Here is a 24765-nt window from a genome sequence, read left to right as displayed (position 1 = left end):
CCCCCCCTCTCCTCTCCTCCCTTGAAAACCACCATCACCCGAACTTCTGCCACAACAAGCTACTGTCCGTCTAGCGGGTATCTATAACCTTTCAGCACCTTCTCTATCTAAATATTTCACTGACTCAGGTGACTGAGGATTTATGACTCAACATCCCATCACCCCGACCCCCAGTGTCTTTATGCCGACAGACAGACGGACATGCAGGCATTTAGACAGACGAGCAGTCATAGATAGACGCAGTCATACACGTAGGAGGATCACGCTGTCACAGCAGCACACAAATGCTGACAAATAGCCTGAGCATGCAAATTACACGCTGTGTGGAGAAAAAAGTGGGAAATAACCTTTCAGCACCATGACAGGGTATGCATGTGGTGGATATGCAGGTATTGATGTTGAGGTCGTGTTGAGCCATTGCATTTGTTTCCAAGTCTGGGATTCAGTTCCTGGCTTCAGATGAAACTTGTAACAGTAAATGATGATTTTTAGGCCAAAACAAAAGCCTCCTAAACCTAAACCAATGTTTCTCTTGCCCAACCTTAACTGTTGCTCCACTTTCTGTAACTGAATAAGCAGACTTTCAATTTGAATGTCCATTTTGGCAGATACAGTGTCCACACTCATAATCAGGGCAAGTTTTATAGTTTCATTTTCTATCGAAAACACAGGCTGAACTGGCTACAGGGTGTATCATCAATTTGACCTATAAAAGAAAGTATAACAATTGATATTCAAAGTCCCACTCCATTGTTGCTTGAATTCAATTGAATTATCTGAAACATCTTTAACTCAGCAAATCATTTAATGTAAAAAATAATCATTCGAAGAAGTAATAGTTCTGGTATTAAAACATGACATATTTAACGATGGTACTTCAAAAGCACTTGCTTAAAGTCATGTACAAAACAAACACACATTAGTCCATACACCTCTCTCAACCCCCTCCATTTCTCAAACCTGTTTTTCTCTGCTTGCCCTTTGCCTCCTCCTTTCTCTGTATTACAGTATTTTGTCTGGCCTGAGTGGCAGAGTATATGGAAGGAGGTCAAGGCAAGTACATTGGCCAGCAGAAACACTACTTTATGCTTCAGAGATTTTCCCATTAACTCAATGGAAAAATCCGGTGTGTTACTACCATCATTGCCATTGTAAATGCATGGCCTTCCAAATGTGTGACCTGCTACCCCTCTGCTACCGAGGTACGCCTGCCTGTACATACCAGATTGATATACTGTCTCTTTACAACCATGGCTGAGCTTGAAATATCTAAGTTTAACTCGTGCCAAAATAATTGCTTCGCATTCATAAATATTCTGGACGTTTCCATCACAACACTGGATTACTTTCAAGTTGGACCTTAAAAAAGAACACTAAATTTACTTTTATGACTAAATATTTTTGAAGAAAATAAAGCCATAACAAATTTACAAGGTCCAGACGGAGAGGAAAGAGGAAAGCTCATGGAGGAACCATTTGACAACAGTCGATATCAAAGGTCCAGAATGAATAATCACCGGTGCTGGTCCAATAACAGAATGATTGATTGGCCCAGAGCCCCACACTGTCTGAGATAACAATGTTCAAAGTGTCCAAACACAATGTCAACATAGTGTCTCCCTCATGGCCACGTTCTTCCTCCATACCCCAAAACCCCCTGTTGACCCTCAACCTTTCGACATGTCCAGCTGCAAAACGCAGTCTTCCATGCATTCTGTGACCCTGAGGGTTGCCAACAGTGGCGAATGGTGGCAGATGCTTTCTACTGTAGGTCATTGGAGGTGACCATAAACAACAAGCCAGCAAATTACCTTATTAAATAGGCCTAGAGGAATGTTCTGCAATTTGAAAGAACATCAAAATCTGTGATACTGAGCCACTGCAATGCTCATATCTCATCTAGAAGAATTACTTGACTTTGACTGAAGCAGAGGTCAATACATTTGGCGTCATACATTTTATAAGCATCAAATCACAACAAATCATCCCTGTCCAGTTGCTGTCAGGTGAAAAGGGATTTTCTTCCCCCTCAGTGTCCAGCTTGATTCAGGCTCTCCCAGAGGTAGTTAGTCATGACAACGTTTCTAACCACTAACGCACATGGTTCCAGTTTAACAATCGCTACCATTCAACAGTGCTCCCATCCGGTCTTTCTCTCTCTCTCTGCATGACCAAACCACTCGTATACAACATACTATGACCAAAAAGCTTTGTAATGGGAAGCAGATAACCTCAACCGCCAACACCCTTAAATCTGGACACCATATAGCAAATGTCCTCCACATATTTGAGTTAATGCCTCCTGTAGTATTTCTAGTGACACTGCCTTCATGGGCAAGAGGAAACTGCTGAATCATCTGAAATCTGAATAAATGCATCTTAATTAAAGTAGATTGTTTTACAGAGGTGGAAGTGCTACAGGGTGTGAGCTGGTCATTAGATTAGCTGGTCTTTTGCTTGGCCTCATGGCTTTTTGGCATATTGTGAGACAGCTCAGACTCCTTGAAAGATGGTGCAAGACTTTACTGATTCAGTGTGTTTGTCTTTTAGTTTGTAAATGTGTATGCCAGGCCCTTATTACCTCAGTGTGGGTGCTCGCTATGTCCTTATTACCATTATGTGTAATGTAATCAAAGTACTTTTTACTTTGGCATGGCATTGCGTATGTGTTTGTCCCGTTTAGCTTCTTTATCCACACCAGATGATTCTCCCTGGGCACTAGTTGGCAGGTAAAGCAACGAACCAGAGCAGGACCATGCCAGGACTGCCACAAGGATGAGGAAATGTACCCCATTACGGGAAGGTAAGAGTTTATTGTTCAATAAAAGGCATTACATTGATCACAGTGCTAGGTTTTTGCTGCCTAGTTTTGGAAGGATCAATGCATGTATATACTATTTAAGGTTGGTTCATCTAAATAATGCACACACAAAAGAACATCTTTATTCATCATGTGGATACTTTGGTTTATTTGTCCAGACTTTAAGTTTTATGTCCAAGTGTAATAAAGGTGTATGGGATGTGTTTAGTCATATCAGTATTGAAACATAATATTTTACAAATTAATTAGAAAATGGTCAATGCAACTGTTGACATCATATTCTGTGGATTACCCATAATATCCAGAACAGTTTTTAAAGTGCGGTAATTGTATTCTACAAAGTCCTACAAAGAACATTTAATTTGTCAGTCTAGTATTGAGGTAGAGGTGGAAATAGCAGACAGATTTCCCAAAACCTGGGAAATAAGAGATACTTATACGATTATATATGTGTGATGATGATACAACATAAAACAGTATTAGAGACTGTATGCCACATGCACATACACACAAAAAGGAAGAGTCGGCAGGAGTGAATTAAAATGCAATTTCTACTATCTGAAGACAGGATTGTCGGTCCATCTTTCGTCCTTGCAAATACAGCACACTTCAATGTTCATATGACTGTACTGCTTTTTTCTGTGCTTTTGCGTAACTATTGCCTAGATGAGTACCCTACATACAAGTCTAGCCATAGATGAAACAACTACTCACAACCACCCTGCAGTTTCACTGTTGACCCGGCCTCCAACAGACAAAGCATGGCAACTTTATTGTTTGGCCTCAGGGCTCTGACTTGTTCATGCACTTACACATGATTACATCACCAACATTTGTGGTAGCTAGGCTGCAACTCATAATAATTCCTCTACTTATGAGTCACAACAAGTTATACTGCTATAGGAAGCTTGTTTCACACATAATTACTATCCTATTTAGTCTGGTATCGGAAGAGGCAAAACTATAACCAATAATCATGGACTGACTACAGACGACTTTCAGGAAACTTGTTTTGTTGACTGAAACTTATTTGAACCTATTGGCAGTTGGTCACATCAGTTGTTTCATTTTAGTAGACTTTTTAAATGATTTCAGATTTTTTGTATTACGTTTTTACTGTCGCGTGTCATACTCTATTATATCCTTGGTTCACACAGTTAAAAGTTGAATGAAAACAACAGCTGGTTGAGTGGGTTTAAATATGAGGTTTGGAATAATGGAATAGTAAGTTGTGCTCTCACTTTCTCTACTCATGCATGCTGTGGCAACTGACTGGCAGAACAAGAGAAAGATTCCTGGCAGAGACGATTTTTTGGTATGTAATTCAATAATATGCACCCATGCACAGACAAGCATGCACAGTATGCACATGGCAGAAGGAATTCATGCATGCAGTTGTGAGGTACACACACACACACACACACACACACACACACACACACACACACACACACACACACACACACACACACACACCCACACACACACGCACACTCACATGCACACAAACACATGACTGTACCCGACAAGCATTTGACGGACAGCAACACGCAGGAGGTCGCCAAGTTAAACCACTTTCCAATCTCCAAATGTTTGGAAAACGTATGGGGCCGATAGCAGTCTCGGATTTTACAAAGCAAGCAGGAAGCACAAATGGAAAAATATCAATATAATTTGGTGCTATATTTACATGGGTGGAGTCCCTCTTGTAAAGATATATTCAACATTGCAATGTTCGCTAAGTATGCATGCTTGAATGCACACATGCACAGACACAGAGACCAGTTATAAATTTCCCTCCTAAGCAGCTCCACCCATCTTTATGGGACAGATATACGCAAGAAACAGTCACACTGCCAGCACCTACCCACACACAACCCAAATCCACCAGTCAGCTGCCTTATGCCTGCCGCTGATACAAACAGACAACACAAAATGCTCTGCCAAGAAGCAATCAGTCATAAAGAGAGCCTCAGTGATTTGTTATGAGCAGGTGTTGTGAAGAAATTTGACAGGCTATGTTTTATCACGACAGAGTGAATTTACTGTCGGTAAATTGATAGTAGACATAATGAAAGAATAAAATAGTCTGCAACGCCGGCTGGGACAAGGTGCTCTGTGGTTGCATTTAAAGTGCATGACTGTGTGTGTGCACGTGGTTTGTTGAGGTCTATTGCTTTGCCATTCACAAAACCCCCACATGACATACTCTCATTCATGCCTCATTGTTTTTTTAACTGATAAGGAAGTACTTGAGCTGTTTGCAAACAGTTGGCAGAGGACAATAGAGCTATTCAAGAGCCAGAGAGCAGGAGAACAGCGTAATAAGAGGGAAAGAGAAACAGAGGGCGTGAGTGTGTAGAGGGAAAGAGAATTGGTGTCGCTCAAAACAAACAATCTTACCCAAGGTGGCTTATTTTCAGCATTGTTGCATAGTGTCATGTCTCCTGCTGCAAGTCATCATATGGTGTTTGGTGACTTTTTCCAGCACTCTCTTTATGACCAGACCCCCCCACACACACAGGTCTGTCACCCATGGTGATGTGAGTGATCTCTGTATGGACGCTGCTGAGCAGCTCAGGGGGCATCTGGACTTTTTCCCTTCTCAGTCGCTGAAATGTAAACACCCCAGTTGCCTGGATTTGCCAAATGAGCACCTGGTATTTCAAAGTGGCCTCCTGGCTGTGTGACTTTTTTTTTTCAAGTTGGGGTAGCAGGCAAGGCTGTTCTGCATTATGCAGACATACACACAAGCATGCTTGCACGCACACATAGCGGGAGTGGAGACACGGGGTGTGACAAGCCAGCAGGCCCACACACGCATATATACACACTTTGACACAACTAAAAAAAATGCATGCTTAGGTACACGCACACTATGCACTCACACACCCACATACTCTTTACACTATGTCATTCCCTCACCTGGTCTTGTGTTTAGTCTATATAAAGTGTAATGGTATACGGTAGGATTACTGCGAGCCTCTGAGGTGCTGCAGTACGGCGGTGTGGTGTGTGTCAAGACTGTCTGTCCTCGTCCCTGAGGGCTGCTGCGATTTGTCATGAGAACAGTTATCCATACAGAGCTAAACCAGAGCCCAAACCTTCACACTGTTAATCTGCAAAAGAAGAATTGGGGTCATCACACAGAATATCCATTGAAAAAGTAAAAATGTTGACTGAGCTTCAGAGCAGATAACTGCTCACTGGAGGATGAGGTATCCAAAGATACACAAACTGTAAAAACTACAGTTTGACTAAATTAAAAGTTGAAATCTCTAAACTGAACAACTGGTCATCTTGAATGGATAATATACTGTTTGTGATAACAATTATAATTGCCACTCGTGTTGTTTATGGTGACACTTGCCACGCAGACTACTGACTCTGTTCTATTTATAAACAGAAAGAAATGTCTGAAATATTATTATTCTTGGTTATTTGCCAAAAGCAACAAAACAAGAATCCAACTGAGAGTGAGTATAACAGCCATATTACAGTTTAAGATAACAAGTGAAAAGCTATGATATCATTTTGCACACCCACAATGTCTCACACAATGTTATCATTCTTATGACAAAACTGCTTCCCGCCGCAGACATACAGATACAAAAACAACAGCTCCATTTGGCCTGGGGGGCCTTTTACTCATCCCTCCTAACTTCTTCCTAAAATGGAAAACGTTGTCTTGTTGCTTTCGCTGACTGGATTTGTGGTCCATTGCTTCGAGGGCTGATTCACATTCATGTGATAACAGACTGTGTCGTGTCACCGCATGCTTCGACATTGACAGTGTAGGACCAACGTTGGCTGTCTGTCATCGTTGAACACTGACACATCCTGGCCTACACCCAATCAGACCTGGATGACGCATCATGGGTAGAAAGTAAGGTGTCTCCTTTACGACTCAAAAACACATTCCATTTCCCTTAATCACCACAATCACCAGTTTGGAATACGAGTTAGAGTCTGTGTTGTTTTGATTATTTACGTGTGTATGCATATGTGGTGACAGCAGTTTGTCTTCACTTGACTGGATGAATACAAAGTCCTGGCTTGAGTGGGTGTGTGTAACAATCCGTGTTTGGTGTGTGAGATCATAGATCAAAGTAGGGATTTCTTTGTCTGTTTGTGTGTGCGTGTCTGTGTGTGTGCATGCTCTAGTATTTGGCTTTGGATGTATGTGAGTATTCTTTCACGACTCAGTGAACAAATCAGGCACACTTCTCCTCTCATGCTTTCAGGAAACTTTTCACGAGGGAACTGCGATACCCTCCTCTGCAGACTCCAGCACAAAAGTGGTGGTCTTCCTTTGTAGCAAATCCCTGTTTTCTCAACTGGCTGCATCCACTGGGGAAAACAGAACATATTCTACAGACAAGCATGAGAAACACCCTGACAAAACAGACTACAAACAGCGAGCATGGGTACAGAAATACCGAAAACGTCAGTCTTTTGTTTTCATCTCTTTTCCCCTGTCTCCATCCAGTACTACTGTATCTGTCAGTGTTTGTCATTTTTATCTTGCCCATTTTTTACTATTCTTATATGAAAATGTTTAGGAGTTTCCGATGGGTATGGATGGTTGAAAAAGAAATCCAGGCAACAATTGTATATAGAATCGCCAAGGTTACAGGATCTTGAGTCTTTCTCCCTCCCAAACAACAGCCCACATTTGCCTTTCATTACCTCTCTTTGTTGCCTCTTCATATCCTTTTGCCCTTCCTTTTACTCTTTTTCATCAAAACTTCTGCAAAACAGGAGCTTTGTGGTCTCCTCCTATGTGCTAGGGGCAAAGGTGCTCTAGATTAAAAAGAACCTCGCAAATTGAATTCACACTTGATGAAACAAACAGATTTGCATGTGTCTAACCACCTGAGACGGGGTGGCCAGCTCCAGGCTAGGAACTGTCCCACCTCTGAACAGAGCAATGCACTCAACTAATTAATAGGATGTTATTTGAGAAAATGTGTCACAAAGTTTGAGGTGAGGCGATGTAGAGCAGTGCGACCCCATGCAGTCCAATAAAGGTCGAGGTCCTTGCTAAGATGGAAACAGGTCATTTCTTAACCTAATTAAACTTTTTGATTCAAGATCTTTGTTCTCCGTGTCACTTTTGTATCAATCTACCTCGTTCACATCTGAGAGACTGAATCCAGCGATGTTGTTCCTTCTCTTATCAAAAGTCTTACATGTTCATTTATTTGTGTAATGGGGGCAATATGTAAGTATTCAGGCTGCTTTGAAGCCATATTGCAGTGAGAGCTGTGCCGATGAGTTGACAGCTGAGTCTATTATTCTCTTAATGTTTTCCTCAAAAGTATTTCCTCACATTACTTAAAACTAGAAATGACAGTGATATGCTTATTATTAGACGTGTTAGAATTCTGTGAGTTATTGGGTTAATTTACGCGTTGCATTTTCTTCATTCGTGGCCTCTGGTCCCAACGGGTGGTGTTGTTTTATGATGTACTCTCCAAGTTATTTCAGCCCAGGCCACACACCGCTGCAACAAGGCCTCTCGTCTACTGTTTTGTTGGCCTTTATGACAACCTCCCCACTGGTTTCCAACAGAGGTCAGTGGGGAGATTGGTTGGGCATCGGCAACCACAGATAAACTCTTCTCTCTCTCTGGGCATGATGTGAAGGCTCATGGGACCAGTGTAGGCAGACAGGCTGACGCGTTTCCTCCCCCCCCTCTGTTGCTTCAGCTATTTACCAGACGGAGGTCCCATCCAAGCAAGAATTTCACACCCTATTGACAATGTGGCTTCTGTCGGATGGCGCTCCAGCACCCATTACCAGGGGCTCATCCTTCCTTCCGTCCCTTCCTTGTTTCCCTCTCTGCCTTATTTTAATCCTTCAAGGGGGTTTTGCCCCGTAGGTTGTTAAAAGAAAAGGCAGGATCCGGAATTTAGACTCAAGGATCAATGGTTGGTCAGGGATGTGTGGCTAGGGTGCCTTTGTTCTTTAGGTGCTCTATTGGTTTAGCTGAGGGAGGATGTTGTTGAGTGTAAACGTGTTGAGTACAGAAAAATGAAAGGAAAAAAAAGAAACATTGCAGTTATCGTTTTTAGGCTTTAGGATGATGTGACTAATGTTTTGGGAAACATTTAGACAGCTTTTTCATCAACTACTTGTGAAAAGTTTCTCATTCTTAACACTGACTTTCTAAACCAGGGTCAGGGTGAATCAAGTGAGGGTATTTACTGCTGAACAGTTATCCATCATTCTCATCAAATTGTTGGCCACTTTTCCACATTTAGGCTGCATGGTACGGCTCTCCTGGACTCAACTCACATTTGTACCAGGTTCCTTTTCCCATTTCTTTATTAACTGCTAATAGTACCTGTTAGAAAAATATCACTCGTCACCTGCTTGAGCTTCAATAACAGGATACATGTATTTATTAATCCTTGCAAGAATGGAAGTAGTCATCACATACAGAGCATATGGTACAACCAGTTCCCTGAACAGTGTCCTTCAGATGCTATACAAGAGAAGGTGTTACACAGTCACAAGATGCAGGAATACCGGTTAAAAGCAGTATACAATGTTTTCTTTAGATTAGCCAAGGCCCACGTCAGAAATGATCATGCATATGTCTATCTCCATGGAGGCTGAATCATCATGTTAATCGTTGTCACAATCATATGCCTAAAACAGTGTGTCCTGACGCTCTTCTAGGTAATCATACATCCTGTTACGTACACATCTATAGTTGGGCCTTTGTTATCATGTGCTACTCTGATATTGGAAGAGTACATTCAGTATTTTCCCAACAGTACCCCCTCAATGTAGGCTGGATTCTGAGCTGATCGCCAAAGTGTGTATATTATTCCATCTTGCAGAAAGGTCTGACGGGTTGGAATAGATGGTTGTGTGGGGCATCTTGGATGAAGATTGACAAGGTCCAAGCTGTGTGAGAGGGAGGGGGGGGTGGGTGGACTGTTGGGCCCGCAGAAGAGAGCAGGACATTCAGGAACCTAAGGACAGAGAAATACTTAGTTATAATTTGTATGAATAATGTGTTGTCCGCCTTATATGACATCAAAAGTGTTTGTAATTCAGTGAAAAGAAAACTGTCACAAAAAGATTAGAGAACAGGATATGTTTTAAAATAGAAGTGTGTTACAGGTACTCATTAAATGGTAAAATATGTACCAAGAGGAAGGTTTAAAAAATCGATGTTGAGTCCCATTTAGAATGAAAGCTCATTCGACAAAGAGCTTTGCCTTGCAAATCTAAGCAATTTTACTAGCTTTGTGTCAATGTGTTTTATAACCTCTGTGTTTGTTTTGCAATGCTGCTAGAGGTGTAGACCACCTTAACCGAGACCAAGGTACGACCAAGACCAGAGTGTACCATGACCAAGACAAGACCAAGACTTGAAGAGGGCGAGACCGAGTCAAGACCAAGAACAAGGCAGGGTGAAACCGAATCAAGACCGGAACCAGACTACTGTGATTCCAACACTACATAGACATACAAACAGTAAGATATACATTCAACTTCATAATATTTATTCAAAAACTGATTATTTTAAAAACAGTAAATTAGGAAGATCTTAATATAAAACATTGTAATATAAATTGTAAGGTTTTCCAAGTATCTGTAAAAGTTGGACGTAGTCCCAGCCGTCTCGGTGAGGGTCACATTTACACACTACCGAGTGTTTTTTCTTCAGTGTTTGTAGGCAGTTGAAATTGTTGTGGTTTGTGTAGCCAAATGTAATTATAATTGAATTTCCCGAAATCTTCACTTCAAGAGGTGAAGGGGTAGGAGCCGAGGATTGTATTATCTGATAGTGAATACCGGATTATTTCATTTAAAATGCTATACCATATACAAATCAACCCTTTACCTTAATTCCATAGTTATTGTCATTTGAATTTACACTGTAAAAACATGAAATGTATAATATCTAATACATTTATAAATGATGTCTGTGTAAAATATAATATAATAACACTAGCAGGAAAAAGCTTACGTCCTCTTATAGCAGCTACTATAAATTAGGTGAAAAAACATATCGGGTAAGAGGTTCAAAATGTTCAGCCAGCCTGTCTGCTTGTTCCCTTGCATGAGAAAAACTAAATTCTAAAACACTCTTGCTACTTGAAGCTTAACTAAGACCATATTGCCATGGAAACAGAATAATTTTTGGTTTCATACAGACACTTCTTTCTTTCGAGAGAGACAGTTTGAACGAAAGCTCATCTCTCTTGCTTACGGCATACATGTTGGCCCAGAGCAAGGGTTCTGGTTTTAAGTTTACCGTAAACCTGTTTAAAGAACGAGTCTGGGAGGACAAAGGCAACACAATTAAACGGAATGAAATTGTTTGACGTGGAAAGAGCTAATTAGCTTAATAAGATTGGGGAGACAGGGAGTGGTTGCAACAAAGAAGGTGAGGAGCGGGGGATGTGCTGGTGTGTTGCTGTGCCATGTCTCTGGAACATGCCAGAGGTACAATAGGAGTGCTAATCTGGAAAATTGTAGGTGCTTGCAGGGATGGTGTTGGTGCTGGAGTAGCACTTGGGCTCCCATCCCTGGAATGAAAAAATACAAATTAAATTGTTGTAGGCTCAGAATAGTTCCCCCTTCCACCCTCGTTTCCTTGATTGAATTTGTGCCATGCACACAAGAGTGGGTGTAATGCTATAAGGGATAGTGAGGTACACTTGTGTCTGACATTGTGTTAGATATGTTTATACACACACCTTGGCCTTTGTGTTTTTATTCAAACAATGCTGCCATCTATGTTTATCAATGCTGAACAAAAGTAAAATTGGAGTGTGTAAAAATAAGTGTTTCAGCAGAATTATTTGGAACTTGCAAAACATTCAGTACTGGACTGCTGTCACTTGTAGATACGCTTTGTTTCATCTTCATGAAGGGTGAAATATATGTTCCTACATACAGTAAGATTCAACATCTGCTAGTTATAATTAACAGACACTGATATTTTTACTTTCACAAATTACAGTCATTTTAGCAGCACATCAGCTGCAAGTTGTGCTCTGCAGGAAGAGATCTCGTTGGACAAAGGGTGAACACACAAACACTATAAATATATATGTTGATTGCGCAACACCGTTATTGCCCTGTGTGTTTTAAAGCCAATGTGCAGTTTGCACTCCAAATTCAAACTTCTTATTCATTTAAAGGGACAAAATATAATAAAAACAACACATGTGAAGTGACACTTCATCTAATGGTTAAATAAGTAAGAAACACAAAAATATCAACTGTGTTTCATTGCATTTAAGTCAGAATATTGACAGCAACCTTTTTGTCGTCCCTGTGGCTTTGATGCAGTAAATGCAGTTTATTCGAGAAGTACTCCAACAGCAATAAAAGCCTAATCTGCAACTTTGAGCATACCTTTTACAATCAATCAATACTTATCAAGCTGCCCAAACTCTCATCTGTTTAGATGGTTTGTTATTTCTTGTTTAAAGGACATACCAGCTCTTTCATGAAGAACCTGTTGGATAAAATCACTATTCCCCCGGAGAGGTGTCTATTCTGCCAAATCTGACAGTTTAAAAATACAGCAGAGGCTGCCTCATCTTGGCCAGTGTCAAATTAGTTACAATTATCCTCTTGTTGTCATAATTAGACATATTCTTTTGGCAATGAAATTAAGGGGGTAAATGACAAATTGAATCCACAGGCTTAATTGTGGTTTCCTTGATGGATGAGGGTCCATTGGAATAAGGAGATAATGGATGAGAAAGGAGATAAGAGAGCTGTTGCTGAGCAGTGAGGAGGACAGATTACCTCTGAGCCTGAAGAAAGCTTTGAGTGCTGGGACATGTTTGTCAGTTCAACTGCCAGGCTGAGATTGGGGCTTTTTTCAGCTGCATACGTGCATGCTGTGAAATATGTACTGTTGACAGTGACGTAACGTCTGAAGATAACTAATGATAAACTCCTAGAGAAACGTACAAACTGCAGGAGCGAGCCTCAGAGAACATAAAGATGTCACAAGGTGTTACAACGTGGTTTGCTGCTGACAAGAGTTAAGATATTTTTGCTCTTGATTGGCTTCAATACAGTATATCTCCGACGTTATACTTTCAGCAAAATGTATGACTGAATAGAATATGTCAGTGTACCAAGTCTTTCTCATGAAACTGTAAATGTGTTTAATAACCTTCAATATAAATACTTTGGAACATTAAAGTGAAATATAGAGGTATACATTGTTCCTGTCTCTTATGCAGAAAAGTGTCACTTTGCTATTGAGAAGAAAATAGAAATAGAATGAAATGACAGCAGGGGCGGATCTAGAAAAATATTCACGGGGTGGCAGGAGAATTTCAGGGGTGGCATCCCCTGGCAGAAGTATATGCTGATTTAATCACAGTCATATCAATTAATGTTAGTTGGAAAGCCACAATATTAATATTTTAACTAAATAACATTTGGTGACACTATTGTGGCACATCAGTAAAGCCTTAAATATAAATATATAAGGTGGCAGGCTTAATTTAATGAATTTTAACTGAACAATAACTGAATGATTTTGTCTCACTCTTAGACCAGCATGGGTACCAAATCTATGCAGACTGCTGCAATAAGTACGATAATTAACTGTCTCATCGATGTGTGTCTGTATGAATATGATATTATTAACAATCGTATACTTCCTATCAGCTGTCAATCACTGTTATGATTCACATATTATGATAATCATATGTTATTATTAAATAAACTATTTTTTTTGGAGGAGTTAATGATGAATGTTCCTCAAGATGCTTGCTCACCCTCCTTCAAATTTGAAAGACAAGTAATTACTATCATATATCAAAAGATTCAAAGGAACAGTTCAGCGCCCCACAACTTCATTGCAAACAGTTACAACCTTGACTTTACNGCCTAGTTAAATCAAAGTGGTTACTTTTTTTTGGCTGGGCAGTGAAGTTTTACACACCGTCTTATTTGACTTTCTCTGGAGTTAAAACTGTTTCTTGGGGGCAGACCCCCACAAAGAAAAAAAAATATTCACACAGGTAAGGTCATCATCTTAACAGTTTTTTATGCTCATCGAGTCATCCGTGAGCAGAGCATCAAGTTGGGATGCCTATTACCATCGTGTTCAGCAAAACGCCTCACAAACTTATTAAGATTTAAAGCTATGGTGCATTTTGATTCAATGCTGAGTACAGCCTGAAGAACATATCGAGGATTAAAAAACTAATGTCACAACAGGACTTAGAAAAGCTTGTCCATGCTTTTATCTTTAGTAGACTCGACTACTGCAATAGTGTATTCACAGGGCTCACAGTGACAATACAGTTGCATGAGCAGTTAACAATTGAAGCCAAGAACATGAAGGTGCTTTAACATCAACCACTCCTGCATACAGTATAGTCACACTTTAAGTTATAGGCAGTGTTGGATCTATATATCTCTTTATATTATTTAATAGTTTAGCATTTATTTTTTTGCTGTTTATAGTGTTTATTGTAAATGTATTCTTAGTTAGTGTCATAAGTTAAAGTAGTTTCTATGCTTTTATTTTGAAGGCATGCTTGGGCACTGGGTGATTAGAGCACCTGGTGTAATTGTATATATTGGAGACAGGTGGGTGGTGGGAGCCAGAGCACTAGTAGGCAAACGTTTTTTTTACCAGGGTGTTTCAAGCCACACAAAGGAAAGCCATAGGAATGGCTTAAGGAAAAGAGGTATAGGAAACCTGTTCATTGTACTTTATTATTGGAATAAAATGCACAAATGGAGGTTCTTGTCTGAACTTGGATGATCATTACCCTGCGTAAGATCCGCCAACTAGTGCCTCAGCGGCTGTATTATTTTAAGTTAATTATCTGTTTTATTTCTATATCATTTTGGCCGCTACAGGCAGGTAATAGTAAGATACAGCAATAACCCATCTTCCAAAATTATTTCACAAAATTAAAATGATATTTTAGTTTGAAACATATTTCAGGTCAGAGAGCAGTCTACAGAATGTGGTGCATTTCTAACTGGATTACAATGTCATCAATCTTTAACAAAAACATGATGTGGAGTTGCCATTGGCTACCCCACAAACAAGGAGAGTGGAACCAATGCCAAAACCTTATGGCAGACATCAGCAATGTATTCCCTGTCTCTGTCTCTTATTCTGTCTCTCCTTCTCTTTCCAGTGACTCTACACTATGTTGCCCTAGAAAAATGCAAATAAATAATGCATTGCATGATTAAATTACACATTTTCTTTGTAAATGCACTCATGTAAATGTGAAAAGTAACTTGCTGGCAAATAATTAAAAAAAGAGGCTTAATATCATTATGTAAAGAAGGCTCTCAGGAGTGGAGAAAAATAAGTTGGCAATGATATTGGAAGGGTGGACCTGGCTCATTATGCTGTGTGTACAAGTGAGCCGAAATTCACAACATGATGATGGAATAGCTTAGAAAAATGCTATCCGACATACAAAATTGGTTTGCTCCCATTTTTCCTTTACATATTAGTTAAAGTTTGACATTACAACAGACATCTAATCGCCAGGTTTGATCTCCTTTGGCTGAAGTTATCATTACACTCATGCCCTCTCATCAGCACAAGCTTCTTTTCCTTAAATGTGGGCTGGTCATCACCCTAGCAAAACATATGATCCAGGGATCGAATGATCTTACAGCTAAAATATTTAGAAAATGAACAGCATTCACGCCCATTATGTGGTTGTCAGTGAAATGCACCTCCATCCCATTAAATAGACTACAGAGATATGAGTGGGAGTCAATCCGATGGGGAGTAAGAAGCCAACAGGGTGATGAAGGAACCTGAATTGAAAATTCTCCAATTGAAATCCCAACTTTGGATTTAAATGTCTGAGTGGAGGCTCAGTGTGGATCTGTCATTGAAATGCAAACCGTTTTGCTCGGAGTGCTGTATACTAAGGGATGAAAATTAACATAATGTTTTGATTTCCAACACATAAAACTGGCTCCTTTTCAGCCAACATGCCAGGGTTGGGAATGCATTTATTCAGCATGCAGTCATTCATTATTCATGTTTATATGTGTGCACCTCATAATCGCTTTATTCACAGTCAGGTCTTTTTTTGGCATTGGGCCTTTTGATGGTTTACAGATTAACTCCTTGAAATGTGGCTGCTTTAGATATAATGAGCGTCTAATGGACACCTGCCCCCGGTCTGCTGGGAAGTCCAGCCGTAGAAAAACAGCTTGGCCAGCGTCCCTTTGAAAATGAGTCACACAGGACGTCCTGGTGGCCAAGTGGCTCACACCTCCTGCCTTATCTGTCACCTCAGGTTTTAGAGCCCACTCTCTATAACACCAGTATGCTTCACAGCACAAAGCTGCCCAGTATTGTAAAATATCTAACCCCTGACCATTTGTGCCTATTTGCCAGCAAAAGGCCAGACATAACAGACACGCTCCTCATATGGCTGCTGCCATCCTTACTATAACCATACTATTTAAATTGACCTAGTTCACATGTTATTAAAGAGAAAAAATTGTGCCAACATTAAGTGGGGTAGAGGATTATACCACTTCGATCCCCCTGTGTTCTTTTATTCATTCTTTTTTTCTGGATGACTACATCCCTTTAATATTATGAATGTGAATGCAACAACCCAGTAATTTCGTTCTCCAGCAATGGCCTTTTTATTTTTTCTCGGGGCTCTATGAAATACTGTGTCATTTTTTTTTAACAAAACCACTTAAAAGTTACACCAGAGCTCAGGGCTATCAAGCCTAAGAACAAACAGTCTCCAAAATTGAGTTGGCAGAAAGGGAGCAATACATTTAGTCATTGACGAAATTTAGACCAACATTCACTTTGAGAAGTGAAGAAGAAAAAAAAAATCTTATTACCTCCCATTTATGTTCAGTTTGCATTCAAAGGCACGGGCTCTTCTACTTGTCACACCCTAGTTAACAGTTTAACCTTGACACGGATGAAGGACACAGCCCTCTTGTGTGAGTCGTCTGCTAAATGTCCAATGGCTGGAAGCTATGGAAGTGATGAAATCAGCAGGAAGGGATGGGAAAGGAAGGCAGTGAGGGGGAGAGGATCTGAGGGCTACTTTATCTGCAAGAAGTCACACCGAGTGATTGCCATCAATGAAGAAAGGAGATTAGCGTGTGGGTGTTTGGGTGGGTGGACAGGGGGGGAAAGTAAAGCATCAGTGACTGCTGGAAACCAGGAGGTGAGAAAAATGTGTGTGTGTTAGTTGTGTGTTTGGGTATGTCTTCAGGCAGTTACCAGAGATGTCGCTGATCCCACTATACTTAACCTTTCATTTTTGCAATTTTCATAAACTAAACAAATCATTATAAATCCATTTGCTTCATCCCACAGGATTCCAGAAGTGAGAACTTGTATTTATTTTAAAGGAGATAAATGTTAAACTGTCATTTGTAAGATAGTAACTGCACTGTACCTTGCACGAGCAATAACCTAAACAATGGGACGTCATCATCTTATCTGACTGAATTATACTACTTAAAAAGATATGTGCACTTTTGTAAGGTATCCAACTCAAAGCTAATCCAGTCAATACTGCTCCACTCACATGTTCTGCCAGTAATAATGTTTAGAGCCAGATTTTTCCTCTGACTTCTGTAAACTTAGTTACATGGGACAAAATAAAATGTTGACCTGGGCTACAAATACATTTGATCCCCGTTTGAATCCGATTTAAGTCCAATTACTGCCAGTAGAAAGTAGGTGTTGTTTTTCCTCTTCTTCAGTTTTGACAGCAAAACCTGAATCGCACAGGTGCAGTCAGCTAAAACCATAATATTTTCATCTTATCAAAATTCATTAAACATGCAAAATCCTTCATGTTTGCATATCTGCAAAGTGTCTCTGAATGCTGGTTAGATAAGCAGGAAATATATTATTATTTCAAAAGGAGACATCAGGAAATCAAACCATGTCAGGTTGTGTGAGTACAGAGAAGAGTGAAAGTGAATGTGTATGGCTGTCTTTTGTATGTGCACACATATATATTTTCATATGTTTTGAATGTGCACATCTATACAGTATCTGCAGGTGTGAAAGGAAAACGTTCATATACAAAAACCGGAGAGTTAGAAGCTGATCAAAGAAGAAAGGGAGAGAAATTCATGAATGCATATTGACACAATTGCGAAAGTCTTATGTGATTTGAATGTGCTTGTGCGCCAGTGATTGTCTTTGAAGTCAGAAGAAAAGAGAGTTGTATTTCCGTTCCTATTCTTTATTCAGCAGGACACACACATACACACACCCACCCCCACACACACACACACACACACACACACACACACACACACACACACACACACACACACACACACACACACACACACACACACACACACACACACACACACACACACACACACACACACACACACACACACATTCATAATAAGCTCTGACTACAATCTTTTGGCCAGAGAGAGGGTGTGGTTTTACTATTTTGCTTATTTTACAAAGCACAGGTATAGCAAAGCACAAACTAACATCCATTGTTTGTGGAGTCACACAACAGCTTGACCGTTACTGGCACACCCTTGTGACTAAATTCAACATGCTGGTGACCCTAAACTCTGGCCTCCATGGAAATGGACTTGAGCTCTTAACCTCTCCCCCGTGACCTCTCCCAGTCACATGGTTAGCTAAGCTCTGACCCTTCGCGACCTTCTCGGTTCTAGGGGAGGCAGCTGTGTGTTAGAGAGGTCAGTAAGAGCTACTGCTAATAACACTCTACACACCTTAAAGACTTGAAGCTGCTGGGTGAAGCAAAGCATGCTTAATCACTCTTGATGTGGATAGCGCTACCATTCATTAGTTTCAGACCATGTCAGAGTCTTGAACAAAAATGCATGTGTTAAAAAGCAACATGTGTGATGGTTAACGTCAAAAACAAAGCACTCTAATGTTTTAATCACCTTTAATCCAGACACCCTCCCATCCAGCCCAAGGAGCTTAGCCCAATGATGCTAACTGATGCTAACTGCCCCCTCTCAGACACACTGACAGTCTCACAACAACAATCACGTTATGTTATCTGGCCCTAAAAAGAGCTGGTGAATCAGTAGAATTTATATTTTCTGTCGGTGACCATATTGGCGATCAAAAAATTAAGACACAGAAAAACAAAGGCAACCAAAAGAAAACAGTACTTTGAGTCCCTAGTCGACATGTTCAACAATGTCCTTTCAGATTTATAAGAGCTTAAATGATGTCAAAAAAATGAAATATATATATGCACAGTAGAGGTATCTGGGTTTTTTTTATTGTAAAAAAAGAAGCTTTTCATGAGATGACTTTTGCGCAATTTCTAACTTCAAATTCATGTTTTGCTCTAAAGCACATTCACTGAAAATGCATACAATCCTTTTAACTTTGCATGATTTTACCAGTGGATTATTTACGTTTAATTTGTTTTGCCACAACCTTGCCCTTGTACATGAAGAAAAGCGTATGTAGTTAAATCTAAAACATAGAATAAAATAAGGTTCAAGGTTCTTTATTAGTCATACAACCATAGCTACAAAGTAGTTTATGTCGATGAAAATCTTAGGTCCCAGGCTTCTCCATCAGTGCAACACAATATAACAGAAAAACTGAAAAATATAGTGCAAGTAAATATTAAAATTCATCTGTAGATGTTTTCTTTAAAAATAACCCTTGCTATGCAGTGAACAATGGGCTTTTATTAAAAGTATCATGCCTGACAGAACCACATAATATCTAATTTCCTTTCTAGTGCGTGTGTGGTCTTGGTGTTAGTCTGCATTCCCTTCATTCTTTTCTTGACTTTACTGCACCATGTGATGCTCCTGACTGGCAGTTGTCGAAGAATGAAAGGTTTCCAATATTGCAAATGTTGACATTTAAACAAAAATACTTCTGAGAAAAGTCTAAAATAATTGTAAACTATTAACTGCAAAAAAGGTTTGCTTTGGCAACAAGTTAGCTGATTGTGCTGGTTCAAAGGCACAAGGATGAGAATGGGGATTGCTTCAAACCCTGCCTAGATGGATGAAATGCATTGGTTTGAATTATGTCGCAAGCCTGTGTCCTTATCATGGACATCCCAGTCCAGCCATTTCATACTTTGAGTTTCTCTTTTTTTTTGCACCAGCAGTTTTGTGTGAGCATACTAAGACACCTAGTTGTTACTCTGGCCAAAAAGGAAATTACAGTGGGGACCTGACCTAATGTGTTCTTGGCTGCAACAATGACCACACATTTCAGTGTGAACTAGAAGTCCATGTGAGCACTCACTCAATATATGTTGATGCACACATATAGCCCAAAGAGTCGTTAAAGGAAAATTGGTTTTGTTGCACACGTACATTGAAGCATATTTAGACACACACAAACATAATATTGAACTCAATGTCTGCCAATTTTTCCACTCTGCATTTAGGAGTGAACCCAAACAAATTCAATGCAAGGGGTGTTACAAGAAGTGAAGCTGACATTTATTGAATCAAATTGAAATACAAATTGTGAAATACAAGCCAAACCCCTGAAACCTTCTCTTGGCCTTCTTACAAAGATTTAAGTTGTTACAGTTTTTTCCACAGACATCTCTTTAATGCCAACCTCACACACATGCACACACTCATGCACTTAAACTGATGCTCTACCTCAATGTGCCGCTCTGTACAAATTGTTACATATTGCTGGAGTTTCTACATCAGAGAAGGATTTCACAGAGCACTTATTGAACATCCTAACTCGTTTTCCGTAATCCATGATGGACTTGATGCTAAAGGGTCTCGTAGTACATCTGTCTCCAATTGTAAGGACAGTTGAACAGTAAATAACTGTTTGTTTTTACTTATTATTTGACTTGGAGGAACTTCAAAAAACAGCAGGATCTTGCAATACAGACAAGCCCTAATGTCACAAACTTCACACCATGGTGCTGATTTCTTTCAGCAGAATAATACAGTGTGATATTGGGGTCAGTGCCGCCGGCTGTCTGCTTTAGCCCTACGTTCAGAAAAACACGAGTGTTTTTGTTTCTCTCTGTTCGTTTTCTGAGCTATGTAATTACCCTTGTCATCTCTATCGTACAGCGACTGCAGCCGAGCCAACAAAAATGTCCAACAGCAAACTGGAATTAGGGAAGAAAAAAAATCCTTGCTCCTTAAATCCTGCTAGGAGGAACTTCAGTCTGCCTCTTTGTGGTTCGTATGTGTATGGTGCAAAAAAACAACGTTGGATTGCCTCAAGGGTTAAATTCTCTGTGTGTGCTGTCAGTGCAAGTAATGGGTGGGTGGCCCGGGGAATGCCGCACAAATAACATGCTTGTTTACTCTGCTTGGATGCAAATAATAGAATGAGGTCACAAAGTTGGAGAGTTTGTGAGACAAAGGGCATCTTACATGCACCCATGCTTTGTGGATGAGATTTGTGGTTTCGCTCTGAGGTTCATCATTACTCCCTCAAGGGTGTGTTTGATCTGGCCCCTCTTCTCCATGGTCTGATGTACGCCTGGGCTGCATCTTCTTTGCTGCGTATAGATACAAATTCTGATTTTGAAAGTTCAAACAGGCTGTCCCAGAGGAGGACGGCTGCTTCTAGGGCAGAGAGAGTGAGAGAGAGGGAAGGAGGGAGAGTGAGAGAAATAAATAGAGAGAGAGAAAGAAATAGAGAGAGAGAAAGAGAGAGAGACAGGGCCCCCTGCTGAGATTTTCCCTGCTTTTCTCAAAAACTGGTGGAGTCGAGGGTGGAGAGGGGACTAGAGAGAGCGGCAAGAGAGGAATGTTTGACTGGTTGATCATCCTGCCATCTTTTCAACAGCTGCGCAGAGGGATGGGTAAAGTCCAATATTGGTGAGCAAATGTATGTCTGTGAAGTTCATCTCATGGCAAACACATGGAGAATACACACAGATAGAAAATTACTAGAAAACTGAGGCTGGCAGATAAAGGAAAACACCACCTCAGTCTTCCATGATCACTGCTCAGATTAGACTTAATGGGCCACATCGCAAACAGACCAGACCTACAGTACATGTCAAGTGCATCAATTTCAAAAGGTGGAAAGATGATGAGAGACAGAGGCTAAGGCTGGAGGCAGACGGACAGAGAAGGAGACAAAGAGAGAGAGCAGACCTCTGTGTCAACTACATCAATTGTAGGATGTGGGGAAATTATGAGAAACAGCAAGAGTGAGGGATGGATGAAGGAAGAGACAGACGACAAGCAAAGGAAATAAGGGAGAAAGCGGGAGGAAACAAAGAGGGAGAAAGTCCTGGAGAGAGAACATGCCTCCATGTCAAGAGTGTCAAGAGCAGGAAGTTAAGCACGATAACAGGCAGGGAAGGAGCCAGTGGAGGGCAAATGTGATATGCGAGTAAATGGATGCAACTGCCTGATAGTTTATTGCGTGCTTATGCACTTTCAACTCTGTTATTCCTAGAACCTGAAGAGGAGAGAGGAGTAGATTGATTTTCCCTAACAAAAGAGGATGCCTCCAGGATAAATACCTATCCATGAAACGATTAAAGTCATTGTGATTTTAAAATGACAGCCAGCTGAATGTTTTCGAGCTTCCATCATGTCAACCTGAGAGATATAAAGACATCTAGGAGGGGACAATGAGCACATCAATGCTGCATTGTCCTCAAAGCACTTTGTTGTCCCCTGAGAGAACAAAATACCAACCAGGTATCAGTAAAGTGAGACTTAACTCAATGAATGTGTGTATGGCATTTAGAGTGATTCTGTTACTGAATCTCTAGTTTGCATGGGACATGCCATTGTTGGTTGTGTGCGTATGATGAGTGGGAAGGAGGAGGGGTGAAAGAAATGGGTAAGGAAGAGAGAAAAGAGGGTGGGGGTCCCAGTCCCCTGGAGAGCTTGGCCATGCATTAATCTTCTCCCTTTGACAGCTCCCTGAAAGTTTCTCAAGAAGGGCCATTTCCTTGAGCTATTATAATGCTTCACTCAAGCACAACCCCTACGCTGAGTGTCGGGGGGAAGGAGGTAGTACCGGATGGATAGAAAGGGAGAAAGACTGGAGCCATTTGTGGGACCTCAGGATCAGAATATACAGGATGATTTAGTGGATCTAGAGCAATCTGTCACATGGAGAAACAACAAGTATGGAAAGTATTGCATATTGTGAATGTATAATGTTGTAGTAATTCATATCCAAAGACAAACAGCTTGATAAATGGTTACTTAACCATAATCAGCTAAGAAGAAAAAAACGTTATGCCATTACAAATGAAAGCAAATAAAGAAATACATGGTCCAATAGTAAATATTGTATGCATCGGATTTTTAACAACGTTTTTGTTCACTCATTATATAAAGAAAACTGCCACTGACCATTGTTCTGAAACCCAAATGTGAACTGTGTTGAGTTCAATGGTGAGCTTGAGGATATGTTGTAATTTAGCACCTGATACATTTCTCCTTAAGGTTAGGGTTAGGGTTTATTCAATTAATTCGAGGAAAACTAATTCATTTATCAAAGGTTACAGTGGATGTGAGCTGTATCCGCCAGCACAGTTTAAGCTTTAAGGTGTGAGTCACAAAAGCTTCTAGATGAAATATAATGTGTATAATAGAGTCCAAAATAAAGTCTGAAAGTTTGAAATAAAACAAACTACAACCAGTGTTTTATGACACTAATCAAAGCAACTTTAGTTTACCCTCTGAATGTATTATGATTATAGAGCAAGGCATTACGAAACATTCATTATTAGTTCTGTTTATCATAAAAATGTAATATTCAAATCATTGTGCATTTGTGTAAGGCCACTGAGCCCTCCAAACCAATGTATTTTGCCTGGGTCAGCAAGCTTGCTTGAACTGAATATGTAGTTACAGCCAGCAACCAGTCTTTGTGAGCACAAAGACTGGAAAAAGGAGGAAACAGTTGGCCTGGCTCTGTCCAAAGGTAACAAAGTCCACCTACCTGCACTTCTAAAGCTCCCTATTCAAGCTCCTGGAGCCCGGCTAGCTGTTTCCTCCTGTTTCCATCCTTTATGCTAATCTAAACTGGCAGGATGCTGGCAGTAACTTCATTGCTAAGAAAGAAAGTGGCATTGATCACCTCAAGTGTATTTTCCCAAATGTCAAGCTATTAATTGAGGTAAATAGCCCTTCTTTGTGATTATTTTTTATAACATTTAAAACTAAAAAGCTTACAATTCATTTAAATTCATTTTTAGAAGAAATACAGAAAAATATGGTCCACTTAGCTTGAATTAGCTCACATTGATTCAAAAACACTTTCTTAGCTAATATCAGAATACTGCTGCTTTCTCTTTTCTCACTTCCCTCTGCCTGACTGTCACACACTAACACCATACTTATCTGTAAATCTCACCATCTCTATCTCTGTCACTCTGTTTTTTCTAACACATGTAGAGTGACACGGACACTGTATCATGAGTGTCAGGTTGCGGCTTGTGAAGTTTTATAGCACAATGTTATGAACTGAGAATCTCTGTATACCGTCAATGTATCTGATGCCACCAAAACATCTAATTCCAATTCCTCGCCCACACCCAAACTGTTTTACTTCTCACATCGAGTCAGGACTCGTACTGCTGGCAGTGAAGGCTGTCACAGATTGTCCTTTAGGTAGGACAGACCTGGCACTATTACCCAACGTCAACTTCACCCATGATTTAAATTCACCATGGGTCAGGGCCACTAACTGGGCTGGGTAGTTCGAAAATGGACAGCAAATTAGTTTCTCGTCCCCCCTCCAGTTCAAGGACAGCAAACTGGCCTCCCCTGGAAGACCAGACACGGTGATAGTGAAAGCTTGATAAATTGGGAAGACTGAGGCTGGAGCCACACAGAGACGATAACGAAAACGAACCAAATTCGATATTAAAAAAGTCTTCCGTCCACACGAGACAGCTCGCCCGCTGGAGACGCTGTAGTACAGGAATAGCCCAGAATTTTTAAGTTGTTGACAGGGGGGG

At 40.4% G+C, this 24765-nt stretch overlaps 1 long non-coding RNA gene across 1 annotated transcript in view; it reads left to right on the top strand.

Annotated features, from left to right (window-relative positions):
• Positions 1–3197: 3197 nt before the first annotated feature.
• The window catches only part of LOC104964012 (uncharacterized), a 23012-nt gene continuing 1444 nt past the window's right edge, over positions 3198–24765 (top strand). The window contains exons 1-2 of the long non-coding RNA XR_800368.1: positions 3198–3208; positions 7916–7921. This is a non-coding gene — a long non-coding RNA (uncharacterized lncRNA). The remainder of the gene's footprint in view (positions 3209–7915; positions 7922–24765) is intronic.

This window comes from Notothenia coriiceps, unplaced genomic scaffold (assembly GCF_000735185.1).
Source record: "Notothenia coriiceps isolate Sejong01 unplaced genomic scaffold, NC01 NC01_scaffold00036547, whole genome shotgun sequence".
NCBI classification, from domain to species: Eukaryota; Metazoa; Chordata; class Actinopteri; order Perciformes; family Nototheniidae; genus Notothenia; species Notothenia coriiceps.
This window is presented reverse-complemented; position numbering and strand designations above follow the sequence as displayed.